The sequence below is a fragment of the Pan troglodytes genome, chromosome 14 (genome assembly GCF_028858775.2).
Source record: "Pan troglodytes isolate AG18354 chromosome 14, NHGRI_mPanTro3-v2.0_pri, whole genome shotgun sequence".
NCBI lineage: Eukaryota > Metazoa > Chordata > Mammalia > Primates > Hominidae > Pan > Pan troglodytes.
This window is the reverse complement of record NC_072412.2, coordinates 29,543,141-29,558,301: the sequence shown is the minus strand read 5'-3', so window position 1 is coordinate 29,558,301 and position 15,161 is coordinate 29,543,141. Positions and strand designations below refer to the sequence as shown.

Sequence of the window (15,161 nt, the reverse complement as noted above, 5' to 3'; positions counted from 1 at the left end):
CACAGTTGATCTGCCTGCCTCAGCCTCCCAAAGTGCTGGGATTACAGGCGTGAGCCACCGTGCCCGGCTGGCCTAGAGTATTTCAGAGGAAAAAGTGAGACACACACTGCTGCTTTGGTGGCACTTTGGATTCTCCTTTTTCTCAATCTGCCTGCTACTATTTACTTCCCAGAAATACTATTTACTCGCCGGGCACGGTGGCTCACAGTGTGAGATTCTGTCTCAAAATAAATAAATAAATAAATAAATAAATAAATAAATAAATAAAGACTATTTACTTTCCTTTTTTTTTTTTAATTTAAACATTTTAAAAATGTTTCTAGAGACACGGTCTTGCTGTGTTGCCCAGGCTGGTGTCAAACTGCTGATCTCAAGTGATCCTTTGCCTTGGCCTCCCAAAATGCTGGGATTACATTCTGTCCAGGTTTTTATAAGTGCAGTTGGGAGAGCCCAGGCGGAGTGTGGGTTTGCCCTCCTACTCAGGATTGGAACCTCTATCCATTGTCTGTTTGCTTTTCTTTTTCTTTCTTTATTTTATTTGTTTGTTTTGTTTTGTGTTTTGTTTTGTTTTGTTTTTTGAGACAGGGTCTCCCTCTGTCACCCAGGCTGGAGTGCAATAGTGCGATCATGGCCCACTGCAGCCTTGACCTCCTGGGTTCAAGTGACCCTCCCACCTCAGCCTCCTGAGTAGCCAGAAGTACAGGCATGCAACACCACACTCAGCTTTATTTTTTTTTTTTTTATTTTTTATTTTTGTAGAGATAGGGTCTCACTATGTTACCCAAGCTGGTCTTGAACTCCTGGGCTCAAGAGATCCTCCGCCTTGGCCTCCCAAAGTGTTAGGAGTAAAGGCTTGAGCTGCTGCACCCAGCCTCTATTAGCTTTTAAATGAAGTCGGTGTGTTTCCTGATCCTTTTAATTGACTTATTTTCTCTTTATGAAAACCCGTAGGATTTTTTTTTTTTGGACATTTCTCATTGATGTTCCTTGGTGTGATTCTATTTTCATCTACTGTCTTGGGCACTTGGTGAGCTTTTCATTCTGGAAATTCACATCCTTCTGTTCTGGGCAAACTTCTTGATGAATTTTGTCGATGGGTTTCCCTTGATTTCTCTTTTCTCTCTTCCTGAGACTCCTTCTATTATTTAATGTCAGCCCTCCTGGACTCATCCTCTCCTTTTCTCTTTCATTTTATAGCTCTTTGTCTTTTTGCTCTAGCTTCTGGGATACTTCCCATCAACTTGATTTTCCAGCCTCTCTATTTAATTTGTCATCTGTATGCTCCTGTTTTTAATTCCCAAGAGCTCTTCTAGCTGTTGCTGTTCTCTGTGTGGGTTTTTTTTCTTTCCTTTTTGCATGGATCTTTTGTCATCTCTCTGAGGATATTAATTATTTTGGAGGAAGTTTTCTTCTCCCTGCATACACTCCAGTTTGTCTTTTTCTTCTGTTTGTTTTGTCTGTATCTTCAAGAAAAAGAATTGAGAACCAAAAAGCTAACTGGAAGCTTGGAGCTCAAGGCAGGGTTTGTTGCCTGTGAGCTTCACTGCAGGGTCAGCTGGCGGGCTGGACCATTTGTTGAACAAACCTAATTTCAGTATCCTCTGATGATTTCTCTTGAGCTGGTCAGATTCTCTGGAGCAGAATTTTAGTCTCCTGCCTGGATGCTTAAGATCTGGCCATCAGTGCTGTGGGAGCTAAGCTGGGGGAAGAGGGCCTGGGGATCTCATCACTCAGCATCCACTGTGTATACAGTCATTTCATCTTCTTGGTTTTGACACGGTGCTTTCAGCTTCCCAAGTCCAAATACTTCTGTTTTGCATTCGTAAGAGAGTGAGATGTGTAGACTATGAAGGGGTGGAGGCAAAGAAGCTTCCAGGTGACAAAGAGCCAGGGAAGGAATCTCGGTGTATCTCTGGGGTCGCCACCCAGTCCTTGTTTCCACCACCCTCTTTGAACCTCCATTTCCAGAGGTATCTGGTGCTGTTAGGTACCAGGTACCTGAGCTTTGTGAAGATTCTATAGTGAATAAGTTTATCCTTAGCTTTATTAACCACCAACTCCAGGCCTGTTAATTTGTGTTTTCCTCATTTATCACTTATAGAGGCTTCCTAGCTTCTATTCCTTTGTTGCTACTGTCTCCTGTCCCTCCTATTTTTGTGGGATATGTCTTTTAGAAAATTTCTATACTACAAATTTAGTGTGCTTTGGGAGGAACTACATTAGGTGTGTGTATTCATTCTTGCATCCTAAAGTGGACATCTAAAATGCATTTTTTTGAAATTACAGAAATCATAACTTGACCCTACAATGGAATGTGGATGCCACCTTGACTTTGCTAGGCCTCGGGTGGACAAGTGACCTGTAAAAGCCACACAGCTAGTTATTGGCAGAGCAGCCATAGAACCCAGGACTCAACTTGCCTAACTCTGTTGGTTCTATATCGTCACAATGCTCTTTATTATCATCATCAAATACACTTTAAAAAAAAAACACTTCGGCTGGGCACAGTGGCTCAAGCCTGTAATCCCAGCACTTTGGGAGGCCAAGGGGGGTGGATCACCTGAGGTCAGGAATTCAAGACCAGCTTGGCCAACATGGGGAAACCCCTTCTCTACTAAAAATACAAAAATTAGCCAGGCGAGGTGGCACACGCCTGTAGTCCCAGCTACTCGGGAGGCTGAGGCAGGAGAATTGCTTGAACCTGGGAGACGGGTTGCAGTGAGCCAAGATCATGCCACTGCACTCCAGCCTGGGTGACAGAGCAAGACTCCGTCTCAAAAAACAAACAAACAAAAAACCTTTTATTATTTGTTTGTTTGTTTTATTTATTTATTTTGCCACCACCCCCAGCTAATTTTTGTATTTTTAGTAGAGACAGGATTTCACTATGTTGGCCAGGTTGGTCTCAAACTCCTGACCTCAGGTGATCCGCCCGCCTCGGCCTCCCAAAGTGCTGGGATTACAGGCATGAGCCACCGTGCCCAGCTATAAATAGTTTAGAATGCACAAGAATTTGCAAAAATAAGTTGCAGACAGTCTTCACGTGCCCTTTCTCCAGCTTTCCCCATGATGTCATCTTATATCACAATATATGTCAAAACCAGTAGCTTGATGCTGTTATAATAGTCTTAAGTCAGGTGCACACTTTCAAGTAACACTTTTGATGTAAAAATGTGTATATTCTGTTAATAAAAAGCCAGAAAAAGACCTAATCTTGGCCAGGCGTGTGGCTCACGCCTGTAATCCCAGCACTTTGGGAGGCCAAGGCGGGTGGATCATCTGAGGTCAGAAGTTCGAGACCAGCCTGGCTAACATGGTGAAACCCTGTCTCTACTAAAAATACAAAAATTAGCTGGGCGTGGTGACGGGTGCCTGAAGTCCCAGCTACTCTGGAGGCTGAGGCAGGAGAATCGCTTGAACCTGGGAGGCAGAGGTTGCAGTGAGCCGAGATCACACCACTGCATTCCAGCCTGGGTGACAGGGTGAGACTCTGTCTCAAGAAAAAACCCAGTCTTTTCCTATTAAGAAACTTACCATCTAAATAAACATCTAAAGATAACTTGCCAAATAACAAAACCCAAGTACAGGTCCAAAATATATTTTAGGGCATTTTTTCAGAAAAGCAAGAAGTGGGAGAAAGGAGAATAGGGTTTGAAATCAGACAAATCTAGGTCTGAGTTGAGCCTTGCTACTGAAGATTTCTGTGTCCCTGGGCAAGGCATTTCCCTGATCCTCATCTGCTTGATTGTAAAATGAAGAATATTACTATCTACTCTTTAAGATTGAGATGGTACATATATATCACACATATGTATATTAACTGCCTAGAACAGTGATTGGCACATAGTAGATATTTAATAAATGGCCAACATAATAAAGATTAATAAAATAAGAATCCCTAAAGTCATAATTCTCTGGTTGCTCGTATAAGTTCAAGTCCTGCCAAAAGGATAATGTTTGTCTCACTGCAGTATCAGTTCACAAACTGCTCAGCTCCAGCCCAGGTGAGGAGGCTTGCTCCTTCCCCAAATTCCCCAATTCCACATACAAGTCCAAAGGTCTCACCCCAAACAGGAAGCTTTCATGACAGGCACAGTAGGAGTGTTCTGGTATTTAAAAGCACATACCAATTCCACATTGAGCTTTAGTAGACTATCTGAATAAAAACACAAGTTAATGTTTGAAGTAGCAACTTGGGGCTTGCAAAGGCCTCCATCGGTCCTTATGCAGATGGTTGTCAGATAAGCCCTGCTTCCCACCACACCTGGTGCCCCGCCTGCCTGACTCTGGCTTAAATTTCCTGCCCTTGGCACTAACCGGAAAGCACTCACAAAGGCAGCAGCTGCTGGTGTGGTCCCGTGGCAAGGAAGGCACTCCGCCCAAAACCTGCCTTCTGTTTAAGTTGCAAAGCAATGATTGTCCTGTGGGGGTGGGAGGTCTCAGTGAGTGGGGACCAACAGATGGCCCTCGACCAAACTGGACAATGTCCTCATTTGGGTCCATCCAAGTAGCCTGATGGTAAAACCAGACCAGAGGATAAAGAGAAAGCTACTTTTTGATATGTAGCTCTTCTCCGTTCCTATCGCCTATGATGAAAGAATAACTTTCAGGCCTTTCTTTATGTCTCCAGCCCCATTCTTTCCTCCACTTCCCTCCCAAAATCATGTTGCCTTCTGCCTGTTTAATTTATCTGTGTTTTTTATGTTTTTATTTTTAAAAACTATTTATTTATTTATTTAGAGACAGAATCTCACTATGTCACCCAGGCTGGAGTGCAGTGATGTGATCTCAGCTCATTGCAACCTCTGCCTCCAGGTTTAAGCAATTCTCCTGCTCCCAAGTAGCTGGGATTATAGGTGTACACCACCACACCCAGCTAATTTTTTTTTTTTTTTTTGTATTTTTAGTAGAGACAGGGTTTCACCATGTTGGCCAGGCTGGTCTCAAACTCCTGACCTCAGGTGATCTGCCCACCTCGGCCTCCCAAAGTGCTGACATTACAGGTGTGAGCCACTGTGCCCTATTTATATGTGTGTTTTTAAAGGTGTTCAGCTATAGCTTTTGGTAGTTTAATAGAATTGCTAGTTAAAGAAAATCTCTCTTGTATTAATCACGTAATTCACATAAACCAGAATATCCTAAGGAAATTCGGCTACATCTCAATTAACTGTGTGGTAAGTAAGTGCTGTGACATAAACAGAAAACACGGCTTGTTATGGGCGAAATTGTTTCCCTTCGAAATCCATATGTTGAAGCCTGAACCCCTAATACCTCAGCTTGTAACTACTATATATTTGGAGACAGGATCTTTAAAAAGGTGATTAAGTTAAAATTAGATTATAAAGGCGGGCCTTAATCCAATCTGACTTGTGTCCTCATAAGAAGAGGCAATCAGGACACAGACATTTCCAGAGGCAAGACCATGTGAAGACACAGGGCCATCTATAACTACAGGAGAGAGGTCACAGGAGAAACTAACCCTCCCCACACCGTGGTCTCAGACTTCGGCCTGCAGAACTGTGGTGTGACAAGCCTCTGTTGTAGGCTAGGCACAGTGGCTCACACCTGTAATCGCAACACCTTGGGAGGCTGAGGTGAGTGGATCACTTGAGGTCAGGAGAAAAGCTTGGCCAACATGGTGAAATCCTGTCTCTACTAAAAATACAAAAATTAGCTGTGTGTGGTGGAGGTGCCTGTAATCCCAGCTGCTTGGGAGGCTGAGGCAGGAGAATCACTTGAACCCGGGAGGCGGAGGTTGCAGTGAGCCAAGATCACACCACTGCACTCCAGCCTGGGCAACAGAGTGAGATTCCGTCTCAAAGTGTCTGCTGTGTGAACCACCCAGTCTGCGGTACAATTCGATCAATTTTGACATGTATCTATGCTCATGAAACCATCACCACAATGACAATGAACATATCTGTTCATCATCTCCAAAAGTTTCCTTATGCACTTTTGTAATTCCTCTCTCCCTTCCCCTATTTCCCAGTGCACCATGGAAACTGCTTTTGGTCCCTGTAGATTAATTTGCCATTTCTAGAGTCTTTTGTAAATGGAACCATACAGTATGCACTTCTTTACCTTGCATAATTCTCTGGAGATTCATCCAGGTGGTTGTGTGTATCAGTAGTTCATTCCTTTTCAGTGCTGAGTAGTATTCCACAGCATAGATAAACCCAGTTTATCCATCTGAGGTAGGAGACCAGCAGGATTTATTTCCCAGTCTCAGGCAGGAAAAAGTGAAGAAACCAGCGGGAACCAGCAAATGACAACAAAAGCCATCCCTAGCTGTCATCATTGCTCATTAGCATAAGACACTCACACCAATGTCATGACAGTTTACAAATGCCATGACAATGACCTAGAAGTTACCGTCCCTTTCCTAGAAAGTTCTAAATAACCCGCCTCTCAATTTGCTTTAACTGTCCCTTAATTTGCTTGTAATTGAAAGTTGGTATAAGGGGGTAGAAATACAGTTGCCAACAGCTCATTTCTTGCCAACTCTAGATGCACTGTCTATGAGTTAGCCCTGCTCTGCAAGGAGCAGTACTGTTCAGTACAAGATTGCTGTCTAACATGGCAGCTCACCCTTGAATTCTTTCCTGGGCAAAGCCCGGGCTAAGCCCCAGTTTTGGGGCTCGCCTGTCCATCATCACATATACTTATGAAGGCACCCCTTAAAGGCTTCTTATGGTTTTGTGAGATTATGAATAAGTTATTAAAAGCATTCATGTACAAGTCTTTCATTGTATGAACATATGGTTTTTTTTTTCCTTTTGAAAAAAACAACTAGAAGTGAAATGGCTGGATCATGTGGTAGGTGTATGTTTAACTTTTTATCTTATTTTTTTTAGATAGAGTCTCATTCTTTCACCCAGGCTGGAGTGCAGTGGCTCGATCTTGGCTCACTGCCACCTCCGCCTCCTGGGTTCAAGTGATTCTCCTGCCTCAGCCTCCTGAGTAGCTGGTACTACAGGTGTGCACCACCACACCTGGCTAATTTTTGTATTTTTTTTTTTTTTTTTGGTAGAGGTGGGGTTTTGCCATGTTGGCCAGGCTGGTCTCAAACTCCTGACCTCAGGTGATCCACCTGCCTCAGCCTCTCAAAGTGCAGGAATTACAGGCACGAGCCACCACGCCCGGCCGCATGTATGTTTAATTTTTTAAGAATCGAACTTTTCCAAAATGGCTATATCATTTTGCATGGCCCCCAGCTGTGTATGAGAGTTCCAGCTCTTCTTCATCCTTGCCAATACTTGGTAACTGGTCGTTCTGACTTTAGTCATTCAAATAGATGTGTAGTGGCACATCCTTGCGATGCTAATTTGCATTTCCCTAATGATGTTGAGCATCATTGCTATCCATGCATGTTTTTTAATGAAGTATCTGCTCAATGCTTTTACTTATTGTTTTCATTGGATTATTTATTGTCTTACAGAGTTTTGAGAGGTCAGTATATATTCTGCATACAAGACCTTTATCACATACATACTTTGCAAATATTTTCTCCGGCCTATGGCTTGTGTTTTCATTCTCTTGATAGTGTCATTCAAAGGGCAGAAGTTTTTAATTTCGATGAAGTCAAGTTATCAATCTTTCTTTTATTGCTTGTGCTTTTGGGGTCGTTTCTAAGAAATCCTGGTCTAACCCAATAACACCAAGATTTTCTCCTATGTTTTCTATAAAAATGTTACAGTTTTCAGTTTTACATTTAGGTCTGTGGTCTATTTTGAGTTAATTTTTGTATATGGTACAAGGTATGAATCAAAGTTCTTTTTTTTTTTTTTTGCATATGGATGTTCAATAGTTTCAGCACCATTTGTTGAAAAAGGCTATTCCTTCACTGATGAATTGCTTTTATCTCTTTGTCATATCAGTTTCCCCTATGTGTATGAGTATATTTCTGGACTTTTAATTCTGTTCCATTGATATTTGTGTCTGTCTTTATGTCAATCTGTACCACACAGTCTTGATTACTGTAGCTTCATAGTAAGTCTTGAAATTAGGAAGTGTTAATTCTCTAACTTTGCTCTTCTGAGTGTGCTTTGTAGATAGCATATTGATTAATGCTGTTATTGCTACTTGGAGGTCCTTTTGGGTAAACCTAACTCATTTCCTGTCTTAATCCCCTGTGTGGTTCTTAAGGATTTGTGCCTTCTCCTCAAGCCCCTACCCTGCCTTTGCTCCTCTCATTCTTAGTTCTTGACTTTGCCCCTGCCTTGGCCCAAAAGTTAAAGTCATCAGCTAACGATTCTTTTGAGCTCTTATGCTCCTCTGCTATAAGGTCACCTCCATTTGCACTAATCCTTACCTGCTTGGTTCCTAGCTCAGAGAACAATACCAGTTATAATGACAGTTAGTTAATTATAGTTAACAAATATTGAGTTATTTCTATGGGCCAAACACAGATATGCACTTTACACCATTTCTCATTTAATCAGCATAACATTTCTATCAGATGGAGAGATATTATTATTCTCATTTTACAGAAGAGGAAACAGAGGCAACAAGGTTCATTACTTCATTATCTTTTCCGTGGTTTTGTAGCTAGAAGGAGATGGAGCTGGCATTCAAGCCCAGGGCTGTGTGATTTCTGTCCCTCCCCCTGGCCAAAGCTAACAATCCCAGAAGTGCTCACAATTTTGTCCCCACGTAGCTGATGGAGAAGCTCGCTCTATTCATTATCCAATGTCCCACCCCACCCCCACCCCCATTGTCTCTTCTACTTTCCCTCTCCACTTGCTCCTTTCTTTTTAAAAGATTTTAGAATTATTTATTTATTTTGAGACAGGGACTTGCTCTGTTGCCCAGGCTTACTAAATTTATCTGGGTCCTTTGTAATTTCTGCATTCATCCTAATTTTTTGGAAGAAAAGTTCAAAGTAGCAGAATGTAGTGGCACAATCATAGCTACTGCAGCCTCAAACTCCTGGGCTCAGACAATCCTCCTGCCTCATCCTCCCAAAGCTCTGAGATTACAGGCATGAGTCACTGCACCTGGCCCTTGCTCCTTTTCATCATGGTGCTCACAACAAAATAAGTATTTTCAACTTGGGCTAAGAAGTTAAAGATATCCAACCCTTTTCTGCAGCCAGGCTTGGGTTCTGCAGCTTCATATATTAAGCTGTGTATTGGATAGCTTCACCAGAATACGTCGGGGGCACCTCAAACATCAAAACAAAACCTACCATCTTCTCTCCAAACCCGCTCTTCTTTCTGAATCCTCTGTCTCAGTAGATGGCTCTTCCAACCATGCAGTAGTCCAAGCCCAAAACTGGCAATGGAAAAACCCAGATTTTGGTTTCAAAACCCCGCTCTGCCACTTACCGGATAGGAGACTATTGGCCCTCAGTTTCCCAATCTGAAAAGTAGGAATAATAGTCCTACCTCACATGGTTGCTTTTAAGGCTAAGTGATCATGTTAGTTGCTCAAAAATAAGAAATTATCATCATTATCATCATTGTCATTATCATCATTATTGTCATTGTCACCTCATGATGTTTCCTTGCCTAAGTTCTACAAAAATATCCTGCACCCTCCTTTTAATTCCTTTGATTCTGCTGTTACTTTTGCCAAAAGGTTATCCCGACATTCTAGAGCAGTGATTGCTAAAGTGCCAAATCAATCCTTAGAGATTCAGGAAGAAAGTATTAGAATGTTAATTTATATTCATTTAAAAAAATCTCATCTTTTAGGTTTCTATTTATAATTTTTAAATGTTTAATAGAGGATATGTAAAATTTAGAAATAAATATAACTATTGAGGGTGCATGTTCAAAATTGTTGCGAAGGCTAGATTATAAAAATAGTTGGGAGGTCACCATTCTTGGCTGGGTAAGGTGACCCTGTTCTTTTCTTCCCCCAGAATGACATGCTGCTTTGTCATTATTTATTGTCTTCCTTATGGACAACATGAGGACAGCGACTGTGATTCAGTCAGGATGAATCTGCAGACAGCAGGATCCACTCTAGTTACAGTAGAAATGGATTTATTAGAGGTGGATGACTTTCAGCAGAGGTCCCTAAACTTAAGGGCATAGCAGAATCACCTAGAAGGCTTGCTAAAGTCAAGCCTACCAGGTCCCACCCCCAGAGTTTCTGATTCAGCAGGTCTGGGGTGGGGCCCAAGAATTTGCATTTCTAACAAGTTCCCAGGTGCTGCTGGTCCAGAGCCCACCCTTGGAGAACCACTGGGCTATAGAATGATGTCAAGGGCTGGAGAGGGAGGCTACAGAGTGGGTCTAGGTCCAGGTACAGTCTCAGAACCACACTGCAAAACTGGCTTAGTCAGGTAGCTGCTGTATCTGCTGCTTCCACTGTGAACTCAAAAACCACATTGCCTGTGCTGCAGGCCGGAAAGCTGCTGAACCAGGAAGCTGTGCTGATGCTGCTGACTGCCCCTGAGGTTAGAGATTGACTAGACATAGTGCCACTGTCATCCCTGCTGGAGAAGGTCCAAAGCACCTCCACCTCTGTGCTTCCAGAGGGGCATTGTGGTGGCCACTTAAAATGCTCAGGCTATACCATGCACTAGAGCATCTACCTGGGTAAGCTGCTATTATTATTATAATCGACCTGGAAGATTACTCTGGGGAAACCCTAGTGCAAGGGACTTTGGAGGAAGAGGTCTTTGGTGTTTCAGGCTTTGGTGCACAGGAAATCTTGCTAGGAGGTTGGAGTGGTTTTGTGTGAGGTGAGAGCAATGTCTGCTGCAGACTATTTTTCATGTTGGCTCCTGGTATGGTGCCTGAGCTCTAGGACTTGGCACATAGAAGGCCCTCTTCCTTTTCCTTCCTCAACCTGCTAGTCTCAGCCACTCCCCTGAGCACATACAGTATGCTGAAGTGTTTCAGTGTTTCAAGTGGGCTCTTGAGCATGCTAGGTATCCAGGGAGACCAGAATTCTTGCAGTGACAAGTCCGCTGGGGCTATTTCCATCTAGGAGTCAGTCCCACTTAGCTCACTGGGGATCTAGGTTACATGTGTTTTCCCAGAGTGACCTCCCCCTAACCCCCTTCCCTCCACATCCTTGTCTCCAGAGCCTGGAATCCTGGGATGCCACCTTGGTCTTGAGAATCTCAGGCTGAATCCATTTCTAGGAGGGAGACATGAGATTCTTCCACAAATGAGGTGGGGAGGGGTTGGAGGAAACTACTGTTTCTAATACACCCTTCAGGCAACAGGTGCAAGCATAGAGAGTTCCAGCTTAAACTTTAGGATGGTATGACAGTGACAGGCATTTAGCAGAAAGTGCACTTCAGGGCCGGGCGCGGTGGCTCACGCCTGCAATCCCAGCACTTTGGGAGGCCGAGAAGGGTGGATCACGAGGTCAGGAGATCGAGACCATCCTGGCTAACACAGTGAAACCCCGTCTCTACTACAAATACAAAAAATTAGCCAGGCATGGTGGCACACACCTGTAGTCCCAGCTACTCAGGAGGCTGAGGCAGGAGAATCGCTTGAACCTGGGAGGTGGAGGTTGCAGTGAGCCAAGATCATGCCACTGCACTCCAGCCTGGGCAACAGAGTGAGACTCCGTCTCAAAAAAAAAAAAACACAAAAAGTGCACTTCGGATTCTGAAGACTGGCCTTTATCCCACAGGCAAGGGATATGCTGTATGACACTCTCCTGATGCTGGGCATGGCTGTGAGCCAAAGCACCCAGGCAGCCCTGCCATCAGAAGGGTAAACCACGGACACCTGATGCCTTCCTGAAGGAAGAGCACTACGCCTGCCAAACCATCAAGCGTTGATGCTCCAGCGCCTTCTACCCATGGTTCTCCAGCCTCAGCAGAAGAGAGAGAAATTGATGACCCTGTCGTTGTAGCATCCCCATCACCCAGCAATTAATTTTAGTTCAATGCTTCAAACGCTCTTCAGGCGCAGTGTGCGTTCAGCTGTGTCAGCTAATGGTGAGTACCCGGACAACCATTCTGTTTCACATTCAGTACAGTATTCAATAAATCACATGAGATACTCAACACTTTATTATAACATAGATAGGCCTGTGTTATATTATGTTGCCCACTGTAAGCTAATGTAAGTGTTCTGAGCACATTTAAGGGAGGCGAGGCTGAGCTCTGATATTCGATAGGTTAGGTGTATTCAAAGCATTTTAGACTTTCAATATTTTCAATTTACAATGGCTTTTATAGGGATGTCGCTCCACCGTAGGTCGAGGAGAATATGTAGTCAAGTTGCCTGGTCATGAGCACATTTTAGGTCAAGGTGTGTTTTACGCAGCTTCTAGGGTTTGCTCCTTCCTTTTGAGTTTGAGCCTGGGGGTGTGGGTTGAGGATAAAGAGTAGGTGTGGGCCAGGAGTGGTGGCTCACATCTGTAATCCCAGCACTTTGGGAGGCCGAGGTGGGAGGATCTCTTGAGCCCAGGGGTTTGAGATCAGTCTGGGGAAGGGACGAGACCTTGTCTCTACAAAAATAAAATAAAAATAAATAAATTAGCCAGGACTGGTGGTGCATGCCTGTAGTCCCAGCTACTCAGGAGACTGAAGCAGGAGGATCACTTGAGCCCAGGAATTTGAGGCTGCAGTGAGCTATGATCACGCCACTGCACTCCAGCATGAGCAATAGAGTGAGACCCTGTCTGTATTGAGAGAGAGAGAGAGAGAGAGACAGAGAGAGAACAAAGAGCAGGTGTGATCGGAGCTCAGGAAATCCTCCCTCTGGTAAGTAGTCTCAGCCTTCTGTTGAGGCTGCCACCACAGTGCCATCCGCAGCTTTTGCAGACCATGACATACGCAAACTGTTGTAAAATTTTGGCAGCGCTCATAGTCTCAGAGCCAAGCTTTGAAACAGAGAGGCAGCAGGAGACAGTGGGAGGAGGGTGGGATTAGAGACAGAAGGTCTCCTGGTTTGAATCTTTTCTCTCTATTGGCTGGTTGTGTGACTCTTGTCTCAGCTTCTTGGGCTGTACAAAGAGAAAACTAACACCTGCCTTAGAGACTTGTGACGATTGAATGTAGAGTGTTTGACACGTTATTGGATATTAGCAATTGCTGATATTTATAATGAAGAGCACTGGAAGCTGTCACAGTTCTCATAGTTTATTTTGCATTTGCTCCTCAGCATCCTCTGCTCATCTCAGTGTCTGTGTGGTCTTAGTGGGATGCTGACTATATTAATACTTGTAAACTTTACTCATTTTCCATCTCAAATGGGACAAGGGATAAAAATTATTTTTTATATTGTATATTTATTTAGTAAGTGAGCACTTTCCATTTTAGGCACTGGAGACACAGAAATGAAAGAGACAACGTGCCCTCAAGGATCTCACAGTGTGTGGTGAGGTGGACACACACACACATATCTAAGCACATGACAGTGAGAGGCACGTGGTCACGAGGTTGTGACGTGGAGCTGAGAGCTCAGAGGAAGGGCTTTGGATCAAGTGTGGTCAGACCACACTTGGCCATGAAGGTCTTTGAAGGTGGGGAAGGGGTGAAGATGGTGAGGGGATTCCATGGCTGGGAGAGGTACACTCCCTACACGTTCTAACCAACTGGCCGTGGGGAGGAAGCTGGAGGTCAGGACACAGGTAGGGCCTGGGTTTTTGCCTCATGTGACTGGGTGGATGGTCACAATTCGGCCATGCTGTCTTTGAACTCAACACCACCAAAATCATAGGATATTCCTAGTAATATTGATTTCCACTAGATTACTTTTGTTACCAGAGTTTTAAGGGCAGAAGTCTTTGTCCCTTTTTTCTCTAACAGGAAGCCATTCTGGGCCATTTATTTGCTGTTAACTTACACAGCCCACTGGAGAGTGGAGGGGTGTGAATGTGGGAGCCTGGGTGAGGGCTGCACCAGACTGTCACCAGGACAGTCCTCAATGCTGCCTGACTTAGCCACATTGCCAAAAACATACACCCATAGGTTATGAAATATTCAATACTGTATTGTATGGGAGAAATACAAAGAGGAGAAAGAACTGGGTTGAAAAGGTGGTCTGGTCAGGTATCTCAACCCACTGGCTTATAGAGCAGGAACCACTCTAGACAATGCATGTAAGGAACAGAAATGGGAAACAAAAACATTTAAATTGTATTTTTCTCTGATTGCAATAAACTTGGAGGAAAGCTATTTTCTTACTTTGAGCTTTTCTTCCAATTATGATGAATGCAGAGATTAATTACAAAGGACCCGGATAAACTAAAACTCATCTACAGCATTTTTTTTTTTTTTTTTTTTGAGATGGAATCTCGCTCTGTTGCCCCGGCTGGAGTGCAGTGGCGCGATCTCGGCTCACTGCAAGCTCCGCCTCCCGGGTTCACGCCATTCTCCTGCCTCAGCCTCCCGAGTAGCTGGGACAACAGGCACCTGCCACCACGCCCAGCTAATCTTTTTTGTATTTTTAGTAGAGACGGGGTTTCACCTTGTTAGCCAGGATGGTCTCCATCTCCTGACCTTGTGATCTGCCTGCCTTGACCTCCCAAAGTGCTGGGATTACAGGCGTGAGCCACCGCGCCTGGCCTCTACAGCATATTTTAAAACGCAAAAAGGTATTTTAAAATTCATGTTGGAAGACGTGGGCTCTAGCTGGGGCTGAGACAGATGATTCAAGTATATTTTTTATTTTACTGCGCACTGAGGGTTGAAGCTGAAGAGCATGCATGCTTACCATTGTGTGTGCACATGTGTGTATGTGTGTCTTACACCAAAGACGGAAATCTCAAAAAAGCCCCAGTGAGCAGGTGTAACTATTATGCTACAAATGAACAGGTGTATTGTGGATTGCTGTTATATAGTTCTTTTCTTCAAACATACCTTCCTGGTATAACGTTTTCTTCCTGAAAGCAAACAGTTTCTACTATTGGATTCTTGAGTGTATCATTAAGCTTCTCCAAACACAAATAACATCTACTATGCTTTAAAAGTAATGGCCCACACAGCTACTTATTTGTGTGACTGTTTATCTGTTTATACCTTTGCCTGTTTTTATCTTCAAGCCAAATGGGGGATCTCAGAAGTCTTAATGAAGTAACTATCCCTGAACACTGGGATCAATACTCAGCATCCAGCTGTCAAATCAACACCAAGGTATGTACCGGGGAAAGGAAGGTTTTAGGTGAACTCCTAGCTGCATGTCTGGTTAACCTGCAACCACACAAAGCAGCTGGGGCAAAGGTGTGTCCTGATGCCTTGT

General features: G+C 43.8%; 1 long non-coding RNA gene across 4 annotated transcripts in view; it reads left to right on the top strand.

Annotated features, from left to right (window-relative positions):
- The first annotated feature begins 10,181 nt into the window (after positions 1–10,181).
- Positions 10,182–15,161, top strand: part of LOC107972230 (uncharacterized) — a 36,878-nt gene continuing 31,898 nt past the window's right edge. For all 4 annotated transcript variants that reach the window (XR_010150410.1, XR_010150409.1, XR_010150411.1 and 1 more), the window contains exons 1-3: positions 10,182–10,547; positions 11,602–11,911; positions 14,965–15,055. This is a non-coding gene — a long non-coding RNA (uncharacterized LOC107972230). The remainder of the gene's footprint in view (positions 10,548–11,601; positions 11,912–14,964; positions 15,056–15,161) is intronic.